Source organism: Salvelinus namaycush, unplaced genomic scaffold (assembly GCF_016432855.1).
Source record: "Salvelinus namaycush isolate Seneca unplaced genomic scaffold, SaNama_1.0 Scaffold548, whole genome shotgun sequence".
NCBI classification, from domain to species: Eukaryota; Metazoa; Chordata; class Actinopteri; order Salmoniformes; family Salmonidae; genus Salvelinus; species Salvelinus namaycush.
Window position 1 is genome coordinate 107077 of NW_024061251.1, and position 13998 is coordinate 121074.

The following is a 13998-nucleotide window of genomic DNA, read 5'->3' on the forward strand; positions in this document are numbered from 1 at the left end:
GGTGGGCAGAGCTGACACCTCTCCCTCTTCCTTGCCCCGGTGGGCAGAGCTGACACCTCTCCCTCTTCCTTGCCCCGGTGGGCAGAGCTGACATCTCTCCCTCTTCCTTGCCCCGGTGGGCAGAGCTGACACCTCTCCCTCTTCCTTGCCCCAGTGGGCAGAGCTGACACCTCTCCCTCTTACTTGCCCCGGTGGGCAGAGCTGACAACTCTCCCTCTTACTTGCCCCGGTGGGCAGAGCTGACACCTCTCCCTCTTACTTGCCCCGGTGGGCAGAGCTGACACCTCTCCCTCTTACTTGCCCCGGTGGGCAGAGCTGACACCTCTCCCTCTTACTTGCCCCGGTGGGCAGAGCTGACACCTCTCCCTCTTACTTGCCCCGGTGGGCAGAGCTCACACCTCTCCCTCTTACTTGCCCCGGTGGGCAGAGCTGACACCTCTCCCTCTTCCTTGCCCCGGTGGGCAGAGCTGACACCTCTCCCTCTTCTTTGCCCCGGTGGGCAGAGCTGACACCTCTCCCTCTTCCTTGCCCCGGTGGGCAGAGCTGACACCTCTCCCTCTTCCTTGCCCCGGTGGGCAGAGCTGACACCTCTCCCTCTTCCTTGCCCCGGTGGGCAGAGCTGACACCTCTCCCTCTTCCTTGCCCCGGTGGGCAGAGCTGACACCTCTCCCTCTTCCTTGCCCCGGTGGCCGGGTCAGCGGCGAGCTCCTCGGGTTGTTGATCACGAGCCGCCGTAGCCTTCTGTAGGACTCTGTAGGACTCCGTAGGACTCCGTAGGACTCTGTAGGACTCTGTAGGCACTCTGTAGGACTCTGACAAGCGCTGACGCCGCTTCGGTGCGGGGGAGATGCTGCCTTCTTTGGATCAGCGGCTTGACAAGTGCCTTTCCCAGCTGCTCCAGGAACACCCTCCTCTTGTTCCGCTTGCGAGGCATCCAGTCAGGCTTGATCTCTCGCCATATGACAAAGGCGTTGTAGGAGGACACGTCGAGGATGTTGTGGAAGACGACCAGGGGCCAGCGGGCAGTCATCCGTCTGCAGCTGTAGGTGCCGACCACCTTGTCTAGGTTGTCCACGCCGCCCTTGTTGCAGTTGTAGTCTAGGATGATGGCCGGCTTCCTGTCCTGGCGATGGCTGACTTGGGCCTCTGTGTGCAGCTCAGAAGCAGCATGTTCTTGTTTTTCTTTGGCAGATAGGAAACTAGAGTGGTGGTGTCCCCAGGTAGGAAACTAGAGTGGTGGTGTCCCCAGATAGGAAACTAGAGTGGTGGTGTCCCCAGATAGGAAACTAGAGTGGTGGTGTCCCCAGATAGGAAACTAGAGTGGTGGTGTGCCCAGATAGGAAACTAGAGTGGTGGTGTCCCCAGATAGGAAACTAGAGTGGTGGTGTCCCCAGATAGGAAACTAGAGTGGTGGTGTCCCCAGATAGGAAACTAGAGTGGTGGTGTCCCCAGGTAGGAAACTAGAGTGGTGGTGTCCCCAGATAGGAAACTAGAGTGGTGGTGTCCCCAGATAGGAAACTAGAGTGGTGGTGTCCCCAGATAGGAAACTAGAGTGGTGGTGTCCCCAGATAGGAAACTAGAGTGGTGGTGTCCCCAGATAGGAAACTAGAGTGGTGGTGTCCCCAGATAGGAAACTAGAGTGGTGGTGTCCCCAGATAGGAAACTAGAGTGGTGGTGTCCCCAGATAGGAAACTAGAGTGGTGGTGTCCCCAGATAGGAAACTAGAGTGGTGGTGTCCCCAGATAGGAAACTAGAGTGGTGGTGTCCCCAGGTAGGAAACTAGAGTGGTGGTGTCCCCAGATAGGAAACTAGAGTGGTGGTGTCCCCAGATAGGAAACTAGAGTGGTGGTGTCCCCAGATAGGAAACTAGAGTGGTGGTGTCCCCAGATAGGAAACTAGAGTGGTGGTGTCCCCAGATAGGAAACTAGAGTGGTGGTGTCCCCAGGTAGGAAACTAGAGTGGTGGTGTCCCCAGATAGGAAACTAGAGTGGTGGTGTCCCCAGGTAGGAAACTAGAGTGGTGGTGTCCCCAGGTAGGAAACTAGAGTGGTGGTGTCCCCAGATAGGAAACTAGAGTGGTGGTGTCCCCAGATAGGAAACTAGAGTGGTGGTGTCCCCAGATAGGAAACTAGAGTGGTGGTGTCCCCAGATAGGAAACTAGAGTGGTGGTGTCCCCAGATAGGAAACTAGAGTGGTGGTGTCCCCAGGTAGGAAACTAGAGTGGTGGTGTCCCCAGGTAGGAAACTAGAGTGGTGGTGTCCCCAGATAGGAAACTAGAGTGGTGGTGTCCCCAGATAGGAAACTAGAGTGGTGGTGTCCCCAGGTAGGAAACTAGAGTGGTGGTGTCCCCAGGTAGGAAACTAGAGTGGTGGTGTCCCCAGATAGGAAACTAGAGTGGTGGTGTCCCCAGATAGGAAACTAGAGTGGTGGTGTCCCCAGATAGGAAACTAGAGTGGTGGTGTGCCCAGATAGGAAACTAGAGTGGTGGTGTCCCCAGGTAGGAAACTAGAGTGGTGGTGTCCCCAGGTAGGAAACTAGAGTGGTGGTGTCCCCAGATAGGAAACTAGAGTGGTGGTGTCCCCAGATAGGAAACTAGAGTGGTGGTGTCCCCAGATAGGAAACTAGAGTGGTGGTGTCCCCAGATAGGAAACTAGAGTGGTGGTGTCCCCAGGTAGGAAACTAGAGTGGTGGTGTCCCCAGATAGGAAACTAGAGTGGTGGTGTCCCCAGATAGGAAACTAGAGTGGTGGTGTCCCCAGATAGGAAACTAGAGTGGTGGTGTCCCCAGATAGGAAACTAGAGTGGTGGTGTCCCCAGATAGGAAACTAGAGTGGTGGTGTCCCCAGGTAGGAAACTAGAGTGGTGGTGTCCCCAGATAGGAAACTAGAGTGGTGGTGTCCCCAGATAGGAAACTAGAGTGGTGGTGTCCCCAGATAGGAAACTAGAGTGGTGGTGTCCCCAGATAGGAAACTAGAGTGGTGGTGTCCCCAGATAGGAAACTAGAGTGGTGGTGTCCCCAGGTAGGAAACTAGAGTGGTGGTGTCCCCAGATAGGAAACTAGAGTGGTGGTGTCCCCAGATAGGAAACTAGAGTGGTGGTGTCCCCAGGTAGGAAACTAGAGTGGTGGTGTCCCCAGGTAGGAAACTAGAGTGGTGGTGTCCCCAGATAGGAAACTAGAGTGGTGGTGTCCCCATATAGGAAACTAGAGTGGTGGTGTCCCCAGATAGGAAACTAGAGTGGTGGTGTCCCCAGATAGGAAACTAGAGTGGTGGTGTCCCAGATAGGAAACTAGAGTGGTGGTGTCCCCAGATAGGAAACTAGAGTGGTGGTGTCCCCAGGTAGGAAACTAGAGTGGTGGTGTCCCCAGATAGGAAACTAGAGTGGTGGTGTCCCCAGGTAGGAAACTAGAGTGGTGGTGTCCCCAGATAGGAAACTAGAGTGGTGGTGTCCCCAGATAGGAAACTAGAGTGGTGGTGTCCCCAGATAGGAAACTAGAGTGGTGGTGTCCCCAGATAGGAAACTAGAGTGGTGGTGTCCCCAGATAGGAAACTAGAGTGGTGGTGTCCCCAGATAGGAAACTAGAGTGGTGGTGTCCCCAGATAGGAAACTAGAGTGGTGGTGTCCCCATATAGGAAACTAGAGTGGTGGTGTCCCCAGATAGGAAACTAGAGTGGTGGTGTCCCCAGATAGGAAACTAGAGTGGTGGTGTCCCCATATAGGAAACTAGAGTGGTGGTGTCCCCAGATAGGAAACTAGAGTGGTGGTGTCCCCAGATAGGAAACTAGAGTGGTGGTGTCCCCAGATAGGAAACTAGAGTGGTGGTGTCCCCAGATAGGAAACTAGAGTGGTGGTGTCCCCAGATAGGAAACTAGAGTGGTGGTGTCCCCAGATAGGAAACTAGAGTGGTGGTGTCCTCAGATAGGAAACTAGAGTGGTGGTGTCCCCATATAGGAAACTAGAGTGGTGGTGTCCCCAGATAGGAAACTAGAGTGGTGGTGTCCCCAGATAGGAAACTAGAGTGGTGGTGTCCCCAGGTAGGAAACTAGAGTGGTGGTGTCCCCAGATAGGAAACTAGAGTGGTGGTGTCCCCAGATAGGAAACTAGAGTGGTGGTGTCCCCAGATAGGAAACTAGAGTGGTGGTGTCCCCAGATAGGAAACTAGAGTGGTGGTGTCCCCAGATAGGAAACTAGAGTGGTGGTGTCCCCAGATAGGAAACTAGAGTGGTGGTGTCCCCAGGTAGGAAACTAGAGTGGTGGTGTCCCCAGATAGGAAACTAGAGTGGTGGTGTCCCCAGATAGGAAACTAGAGTGGTGGTGTCCCCAGATAGGAAACTAGAGTGGTGGTGTCCCCAGATAGGAAACTAGAGTGGTGGTGTCCCCAGATAGGAAACTAGAGTGGTGGTGTCCCCAGATAGGAAACTAGAGTGGTGGTGTCCCCAGGTAGGAAACTAGAGTGGTGGTGTCCCCAGGTAGGAAACTAGAGTGGTGGTGTCCCCAGATAGGAAACTAGAGTGGTGGTGTCCCCAGGTAGGAAACTAGAGTGGTGGTGTCCCCAGGTAGGAAACTAGAGTGGTGGTGTCCCCAGGTAGGAAACTAGAGTGGTGGTGTCCCCAGATAGGAAACTAGAGTGGTGGTGTCCCCAGATAGGAAACTAGAGTGGTGGTGTCCCCAGATAGGAAACTAGAGTGGTGGTGTCCCCAGGTAGGAAACTAGAGTGGTGGTGTCCCCAGGTAGGAAACTAGAGTGGTGGTGTCCCCAGGTAGGAAACTAGAGTGGTGGTGTCCCCAGATAGGAAACTAGAGTGGTGGTGTCCCCAGATAGGAAACTAGAGTGGTGGTGTCCCCAGGTAGGAAACTAGAGTGGTGGTGTCCCCAGATAGGAAACTAGAGTGGTGGTGTCCCCAGGTAGGAAACTAGAGTGGTGGTGTCCCCAGATAGGAAACTAGAGTGGTGGTGTCCCCAGATAGGAAACTAGAGTGGTGGTGTCCCCAGATAGGAAACTAGAGTGGTGGTGTCCCCAGATAGGAAACTAGAGTGGTGGTGTCCCCAGATAGGAAACTAGAGTGGTGGTGTCCTCAGATAGGAAACTAGAGTGGTGGTGTCCCCAGATAGGAAACTAGAGTGGTGGTGTCCCCAGATAGGAAACTAGAGTGGTGGTGTCCCCAGATAGGAAACTAGAGTGGTGGTGTCCCCAGATAGGAAACTAGAGTGGTGGTGTCCCCAGATAGGAAACTAGAGTGGTGGTGTCCCCAGATAGGAAACTAGAGTGGTGGTGTCCTCAGATAGGAAACTAGAGTGGTGGTGTCCCCAGATAGGAAACTAGAGTGGTGGTGTCCCCAGATAGGAAACTAGAGTGGTGGTGTCCCCAGATAGGAAACTAGAGTGGTGGTGTCCCCAGATAGGAAACTAGAGTGGTGGTGTCCCCAGATAGGAAACTAGAGTGGTGGTGTCCCCAGATAGGAAACTAGAGTGGTGGTGTCCCCAGATAGGAAACTAGAGTGGTGGTGTCCTCAGATAGGAAACTAGAGTGGTGGTGTCCCCAGATAGGAAACTAGAGTGGTGGTGTACCCAGATAGGAAACTAGAGTGGTGGTGTCCCCAGATAGGAAACTAGAGTGGTGGTGTCCTCAGATAGGAAACTAGAGTGGTGGTGTCCCCAGATAGGAAACTAGAGTGGTGGTGTACCCAGATAGGAAACTAGAGTGGTGGTGTCCCCAGATAGGAAACTAGAGTGGTGGTGTCCCCAGATAGGAAACTAGAGTGGTGGTGTCCCCAGATAGGAAACTAGAGTGGTGGTGTCCCCAGATAGGAAACTAGAGTGGTGGTGTCCCCAGGTAGGAAACTAGAGTGGTGGTGTCCCCAGATAGGAAACTAGAGTGGTGGTGTCCCCAGATAGGAAACTAGAGTGGTGGTGTCCCCAGGTAGGAAACTAGAGTGGTGGTGTCCCCAGATAGGAAACTAGAGTGGTGGTGTCCCCAGGTAGGAAACTAGAGTGGTGGTGTCCCCAGATAGGAAACTAGAGTGGTGGTGTCCCCAGGTAGGAAACTAGAGTGGTGGTGTCCCCAGATAGGAAACTAGAGTGGTGGTGTCCCCAGATAGGAAACTAGAGTGGTGGTGTCCCCAGATAGGAAACTAGAGTGGTGGTGTCCCCAGGTAGGAAACTAGAGTGGTGGTGTCCCCAGATAGGAAACTAGAGTGGTGGTGTCCCCAGGTAGGAAACTAGAGTGGTGGTGTACCCAGATAGGAAACTAGAGTGGTGGTGTCCCCAGATAGGAAACTAGAGTGGTGGTGTCCCCAGGTAGGAAACTAGAGTGGTGGTGTCCCCAGATAGGAAACTAGAGTGGTGGTGTCCCCAGATAGGAAACTAGAGTGGTGGTGTCCCCAGATAGGAAACTAGAGTGGTGGTGGGCGTGAAGGTAAACTTTGACGAGAGGACCCCTCTGTCCCTTGACCCAAGCAGTGCAGGGGGGAGCTCAGGCTTATTCTTTGGAACCGTACCAACCATGGTGATGTTCCTCTGGAGGAGCTGCCATCCGAGTTCATAAGACGTAAAGAAATTGTCACATGTGACATTGTGACGCCTCATTCCCTGTGTCAGATCCAGGACAACCAACAACCGCTGGTTCTTCTCTGGGCCTCTGTTGGTCGCTTTCCCTGTGTAGACTTGCATATTCCAAGCGTAGCTGGATTTGGCGTCGCAGGCCACCCATGATTTGATCCCGTATTTCGCTGGCTTGCTGGGCTGCCGGAAAGGACAGCGACCTTTCGAAACAAGAGATTAGCACGATGATGATGATGATGATGATGGGTAGCGATTAGTATCGGTGTCACAGAAACAGCCACACAAGTCAGTAGTGGAAAATGACCTTTATTATATACACACACACACGACCTCTGAATGGAACCCGTTGCTCGTCCACTGTCACGTGAGGCCCTGGGTTGTAGAGGACTGTCAGCCGCTCCACCCACCTGTACCAGACCTCTCTTCTGGCTGCCAGTTTGTCCGTGGCGCGTCTTGCGGGTCTCGACTCACGGTCATCGAATCGTAGCAGTCTCGAGTAGTTGTGAAAGAGCTTGAGCGGCATGGTGGCACGGAATATGGCCCTTCTGCTCTCGGCATCCCATCTACTGGCTGCGGCCTCACCTCGGGACCTGTATACACCGGCTAAGATTAGCAGTCCTATGTAGGCGTGCAGGTCGGTGCCGTCCATGGCTTGCCAGCCGTCTCCGTTTTTTCGAACCCCCTCCAGATTTGTCATGTCCAAGATGATTCTTGGTATTGCCGGTGTGATGAACAGGGAGAACGTCGACGCCATGTCACGGGCATGGGACACGGCGTAGGTTGTGGGTCCCCGGGTCATGCCCGGGCCCCTAAGCTCTGCCATCCTGGCCTGGTTGTGATGAGGTCACAGAGGACCATTTGATGCTGCCGTTTTTTTACAGCAACGTCTCTCTTTCGGTCTGAGCGACGTCGTCGTCTTCGTCTTCCTCTGAAGAGGTCGAGTCCCGCTCGGGTCGTATTCCTCCCCGTCTTCGTCTTCCTCTGAAGAGGACGAGTCCCGCTCGGGGTCGTATTCCTCCCCGTCTTCGTCTTCCTCTGAAGAGGACGAGTCCCGCTCGGGGTCGTATTCCTCCCCGTCTTCGTCTTCCTCTGAAGAGGACGAGTCCCGCTCGGGGTCGTATTCCTCCCCGTCTTCGTCTTCCTCTGAAGAGGACGAGTCCCGCTCGGGGTCGTATTCCTCCCCGTCTTCGTCTTCCTCTGAAGAGGACGAGTCCCGCTCGGGGTCGTATTCCTCCCCGTCTTCGTCTTCCTCTGAAGAGGTCGAGTCCCGCTCGGGGTCGTATTCCTCCCCGTCTTCGTCTTCCTCTGAAGAGGACGAGTCCCGCTCGGGGTCGTATTCCTCTCCGTCTTCGTCTTCCTCTGAAGAGGACGAGTCCCGCTCGGGGTCGTATTCCTCCCCGTCTTCGTCTTCCTCTGAAGAGGACGAGTCCCGCTCGGGGTCGTATTCCTCCCCGTCTTCGTCTTCCTCTGAAGAGGACGAGTCCCGCTCGGGGTCGTATTCCTCCCCGTCTTCGTCTTCCTCTGAAGAGGACGAGTCCCGCTCGGGGTCGTATTCCTCCCCGTCTGCGTCTTCCTCTGAAGAGGACGAGTCCCGCTCGGGGTCGTATTCCTCCCCGTCTTCGTCTTCCTCTGAAGAGGACGAGTCCCACTCGGGGTCGTATTCCTCCCCGTCTTCGTCTTCCTCTGAAGAGGACGAGTCCCGCTCGGGGTCGTATTCCTCCCCGTGTTCGTCTTCCTCTGAAGAGGACGAGTCCCGCTCGGGGTCGTATTCCTCCCCGTCTTCGTCTTCTGACACATCTTCTTCTTCTTTGGGATCCGAGTAGTCTTGCTGGACATCTGAAGAAACCTGTTCTAGGACCTGCTCTGCAGTGAACCTCTCAGTAATGGCTTCAGCCCCCTTGGGGAAGACCACGGTTCTGGACATGTAGGGACTGGACTGGACTGGGCTCAGTGTAGGACAGGTCGCCCAATCACAGGTTCGATAACACCTTGGAGGATGACTTTGGCTTCACTGAGCGACAGAGGCTATTGTGTTCACTGAGCCACATGTCTTATGGGAATGACTGTACGTCTACTCCGCCCTTGTACCACGGGGCTCAGTGTAGGACGGCTCAGCCTTTCACACATTCAATAATATCACCCTGGTCATTGGCCCCACAAGTCCCGACATGTACGCAAGCACTTATACCCATGACAATAGTAGCACAGTGGATGTGGCGGAACCGGTTCAACCTGGCCACCAGGACAGCGGGGAGATGTTTGCACAAGCTCTCGCTGTCTCCCTCTCACAGATGCTACACAGCAAAATAAAGAACTATCATTCATCTTTTGGTAGTGGGGCCCGGGTCACTTTGACCCCAGGACAGCAGGGACCCTGTGATCAGGGCCAGGTCAACGGGACCCCAGGACAACGGGAGGGTTAAATATATTTTTATTTGGATTTCATGTAATGGACATACACAAAATAGTCCAAATTGGTGAAGTGAAAAAATATATATCTTGTTTCACAAAATTAAAACAAATTTAAAACTGAAAAGTGGTGGGTGCATATGTTTTCACCCCCTTTGCTTTGAAGCCCCTAAATAAGATCTGGTGCAACCAATTACCTTCAGAAGTCACAACGTGGCTGGGGGAGGAGGGCCAGAGACGGACTGCTGGGAGACAACATGGCTGGGGGAGGAGGACCAGAGAGGGACTGATTGGAGAAAACAGGACCAGGAGATGAGGACCAGAGAGGGACTGATTGGAGAAAACAAGACCAGGAGATGAGGACCAGAGAGGGACTGCTGGGAGAAAACATGGCTGGGTTAGAGGACCAGAGAGGGACTGATGGGAGAAAACATGGCTGGGGGTGGAGGACCAGAGAGGGACTGCTGGGAGAAAACTAGACCAGGAGATGAGGACCAGAGAGGGACTGCTGGGAGAAAACATGGCTGGGTTAGAGGACCAGAGAGGGACTGCTGGGAGAAAACATGACCAGGAGATGAGGACCAGAGAGGGACTGCTGGGAGAAAACATGACCAGGAGATGAGGACCAGAGAGGGACTGCTGGGAGAAAACATGACCAGGAGATGAGGACCAGAGAGGGACTGCTGGGAGAAAACATGAACAGGAGATGAGGGCCAGAGAGGGACTGCTGGGAGAAAATATGACCAGGAGATGAGGACCAGAGAGGGACTGCTGGGAGAAAACAAGACCAGGAGATGAGGACCAGAGAGGGACTGCTGGGAGACAACATGGCTGGGGGAAGAGGACCAGAGAGGGACTGATGGGAGACAACATGGCTGGGGGAGGAGGACCAGAGAGGGACTGCTGGGAGAAAACATGGCTGGGGGAGGAGGACCAGAGAGGGACTGCTGGGAGACAACATGGCTGGGGGAGGAGGACCAGAGAGGGACTGATGGGAGAAAACATGGCTGGGGGAGGAGGACCAGAGAGGGACTGATGGGAGACAACATGTCTGGGAGATGAGGACCAGAGAGGGACTGATGGGAGAAAACATGACCAGGAGATGAGGACCAGAGAGGGACTGCTGGGAGAAAACATGGCCAGGAGATGAGGACCAGAGAGGGACTGCTGGGAGAAAACATGACCAGGAGATGAGGGCCAGAGAGGGACTGCTGGGAGAAAACATGACCAGGAGATGAGGACCAGAGAGGGACTGCTGGGAGAAAACATGGCCAGGAGATGAGGACCAGAGAGGGACTGCTGGGAGACAACATGGCTGGGGGAGGAGGACCAGAGAGGGACTGATGGGAAAAAACATGGCTGGGGGAGGAGGACCAGAGAGGGACTGATGGGAGAAAACATGGCTGGGGGAGGAGGACCAGAGAGGGACTGATGGGAGACAACATGTCTGGGGGAAGAGGACCAGAGAGGGACTCTCATCACTAACAGACACGTAACTGTCCTCCATCACAAGTTGACATGCAATCCCCCTGTAGATCCTCCATTTCTCCAACACAACTATACTTCATACTTTTCAGTCACAGCCATCCACCCAGAAACAGCCAGACTCTTCACACACATTTGTAAGCAAAAATGTTTTATTTACATAGGGTGACATTTTGCCTGAGCAATTGGCAGTGAGCAAAATAACCATAACATATTTTTAATTAGATGGGCAGTCCTCAAAGATGAAATTCCATTGAATCATATGATTAGATCTATTGATTTCCAGCCCGTAGCGTGGGGTGCCACTAATCTCATTATAATGTACCATTAGTAGGGCAGAGCAGGTGATAGTCATCCACGGTGACGTTATAGTATAACCTGTTATATTGGTTTCAGAGTAGATCATTGATAGGGTGTGGTTGTATTAACAGGACATAAATACTCACCCAAATACATTTGAAGACAGCTGCATGAAAGGATCAACACGTAATAGGTGTTACATACTGTATTCACCAGTCAAGCAACCTGAAAACAGGTAAATTGTCACGCGGGACTAGGTGGGTGAAAGAATCAAACGCAGAGAGAGAGCCGCTTGGGGAAAAAAAATATTATATTCACAAAAATAGATAAGCCCAAACATTCAGGGCGCAGAGAAACACTTGAATACCCAAAATACACACGTAACCAAAAGACAATTCCGCACAAAACAAGGGCGGGTCAAACTCCTAAATATAGGGAAGCTCATTACGAAACCAAAAACCACAGGTGCAACTAATAAGACAAAACAAACAGACAAACGAAAAAGGGATCGGTGGCGGCTAGTAGGACGGTGACGACCACCGCCGAGCGCCGCCCCAACAAGCAGGGGAGCCAACTTCGGCGGAAGTCGTGACATAAATACAGTAATATGATTGAATCAAGTGTCTTTTAATGTGCATTCAAATGGCAATGGTTTGATTGGATGACAAATAACCAATGAGTTGAATGTATTAAATAGAGATATAGGCATCATCGTTGATGAAGTTTATATGTAACTAAAATCAAATAAATACGTTACTTCTGACACCGTTATCTACAATGTATTTTGACTTAGTGATTAATGACATTGTTTCTTCTTTGAGGGATTTTTATGTCATAATGTGTCCAGGCATTTATAGCAGAAATCGGTGATTGGTACATGATGCATTTGTGGACTTTTAAATGAATGATATATATTGTAGCCATTGATTCTTGAAGAATATAACTTACCCCATCCCTCGGCTGTTTACCCCCAAAGAATGGCAGGGTGGCGCCTTTGTTATTTTTTGAATCCCAGATTACCCCTTTAATGTAACAGATCATTAAAAACAACTTAAGATTGTCCATTAATAAGTTGCAATGTAACTGGTACATGAATAACACGACAATCAACATAGAGTACACAATTTACTACCAATAATAATGACAGTATTCACAACAACAAAACGATGTACAATGCAACGATCTTAGATGAAGGAGAAGGAGGAAGGAGAAAAATCGATCTTAGATGAAGGAGAAGGAGGAAGGAGAAAAATCGATCTTAGATGAAGGAGAAGGAGGAAGGAGAAAAATCGATCTTAGAGGAAGGAGGAAAAATCGTATTTTCAAAACAGGTGTGAAGTTAGTGGCAGAACAATTCAGGTCCAGTCAGTCAAGTGGGTTTAAATATAAACATATTCTATTAACCTGGCATATTGAGCATTTAAAAACCATGCATATGCATTAAGGCTTGTCACGGCACAGACAACGTGAGGGAGACAGACAACTGAATAGACGACAGTCAAGTCTGCTTAGGTGCGGTCTCAAAAGGAGGTAAATCGATTTGAATTCAATCACTTTGTGACAGCATCCCTTTTGATTTAAACACACCTTTCCATAAATGTTTGCCGATGGAAGAAGTGGTCAGAAAGTGACATTTTGGACCTTAATGCCAAAACATTCAGGAGATAAAGGTGCTCAAAGTTGACCCACTGCATCCCCCACCAAACCATGAGACATCCATGTCTTCATCACTTTAAAAGAGAAACGGTTGAATTTGATCTCAAAGTTGACCCACTGCATCCCCCACCAAACCATGAGACATCCATGTCTTCATCACTTTAAAAGAGAAACGGTTGAATTTGATCTCAAAGTTGACCCACTGCATCCCCCACCAAACCATGAGACATCCATGTCTTCATCACTTTAAAAGAGAAACGGTTGAATTTGATCTCAAAGTTGACCCACTGCATCCCCCACCAAACCATGAGACATCCATGTCTTCATCACTTTAAAAGAGAAACGGTTGAATTTGATCTCAAAGTTGACCCACTGCATACCCCACCAAACCATGAGACATCCATGTCTTCATCACTTTAAAAGAGAACAAAAGTATACATCTCACACACATGGTTATGGGCTTTAAAAAATAAGACACCTGAACTATGTCAGATATACGTGTAGTGTTTAAATGTATTCAATTATGAGTTTGCATCCCAATATCACACTTTAAATAGATTAACAGTACAACATTTGGACACACCTACTCATTCAAGGGTTTTTCTTAATTTTTACTATTTTCTACATGAAACTATGAAATAACACATATGGAGCCATGTAGTAACCAACAAAGTGTTAAACAAATCAAAATATATTTTATACTTGAGATTTTTGCTTGCCACCCTTTGCCTTGATGACAGCTTTGCACACTCTTGGCATTCTCTCAACCAGCTTCACCTGGAATGTTTTCCAACAGTCTTGAAGGAATTCTCACATATGCTGAGCACTTGTTGGTAGCTTTTCCTTCACTCTGCGTTGCAACTCCTCCCAAACCATCTCAATTGGGTTGAGGCCGGGTAATTGTGGAGGCCAGATCATCTGATGCAGCACTCCATCACTCTCATTCTTGGTCAAATAGCCCTTACACAGCCTGGAGTTGTGTTGGTTCATTGTCCTGTTGAAAAACAAATGATATTCCCACTAATCGCAAACCAGATGGGATGGCATATCGCTGCAGAATGCTGTGGTAGCCATGCTGGTTAAGTGTGCCTTGAATTCTAAATAAATCGCAGACAGTGTCACCAGCAAAGCACCATCACACCTCCTCCTCCATGCTTCACGGTTGAAACCACACATGCAGAGATCATCCGTTCACCTACTCTGCTTCTCACAAAGACATGGCAGTTGGAACCAAATATCTCACATTTTGGACTCATCAGACCAAAGGACAGATTAAAATATACTTTGATTAGTTTAACACTTTTTTGCTTACTACGTGATTCCATATGTGTTATTTCATAGTTTTGATGTCTTCACTATTATTCTACAGTCTAGAAAATAGTAAAAATAATGAAAACCCTGGAATGAGTAGGTGTGTCCAAACCTTTGAACGGTACTGTACATCACAGAAGACTGAAATATAACACATCTGTTTGTGATAGAAACACCAGGTTTTCAGCATTAAGATCAATGACTGTTGATTATTTATGAAATTATGAAAAATATTACTAACATTTCACTCTTGAGGCCACTAGGTCGTTTAACTGCAGG

The 13998-nt window shown here is 50.6% G+C and overlaps 1 pseudogene; it reads right to left on the bottom strand.

The window, feature by feature from the left end:
• Window positions 1-721: 721 nt before the first annotated feature.
• LOC120041819 lies at window positions 722-7381 on the bottom strand (annotated as a pseudogene).
• Between the last annotated feature and the right edge of the window lie 6617 nt (window positions 7382-13998).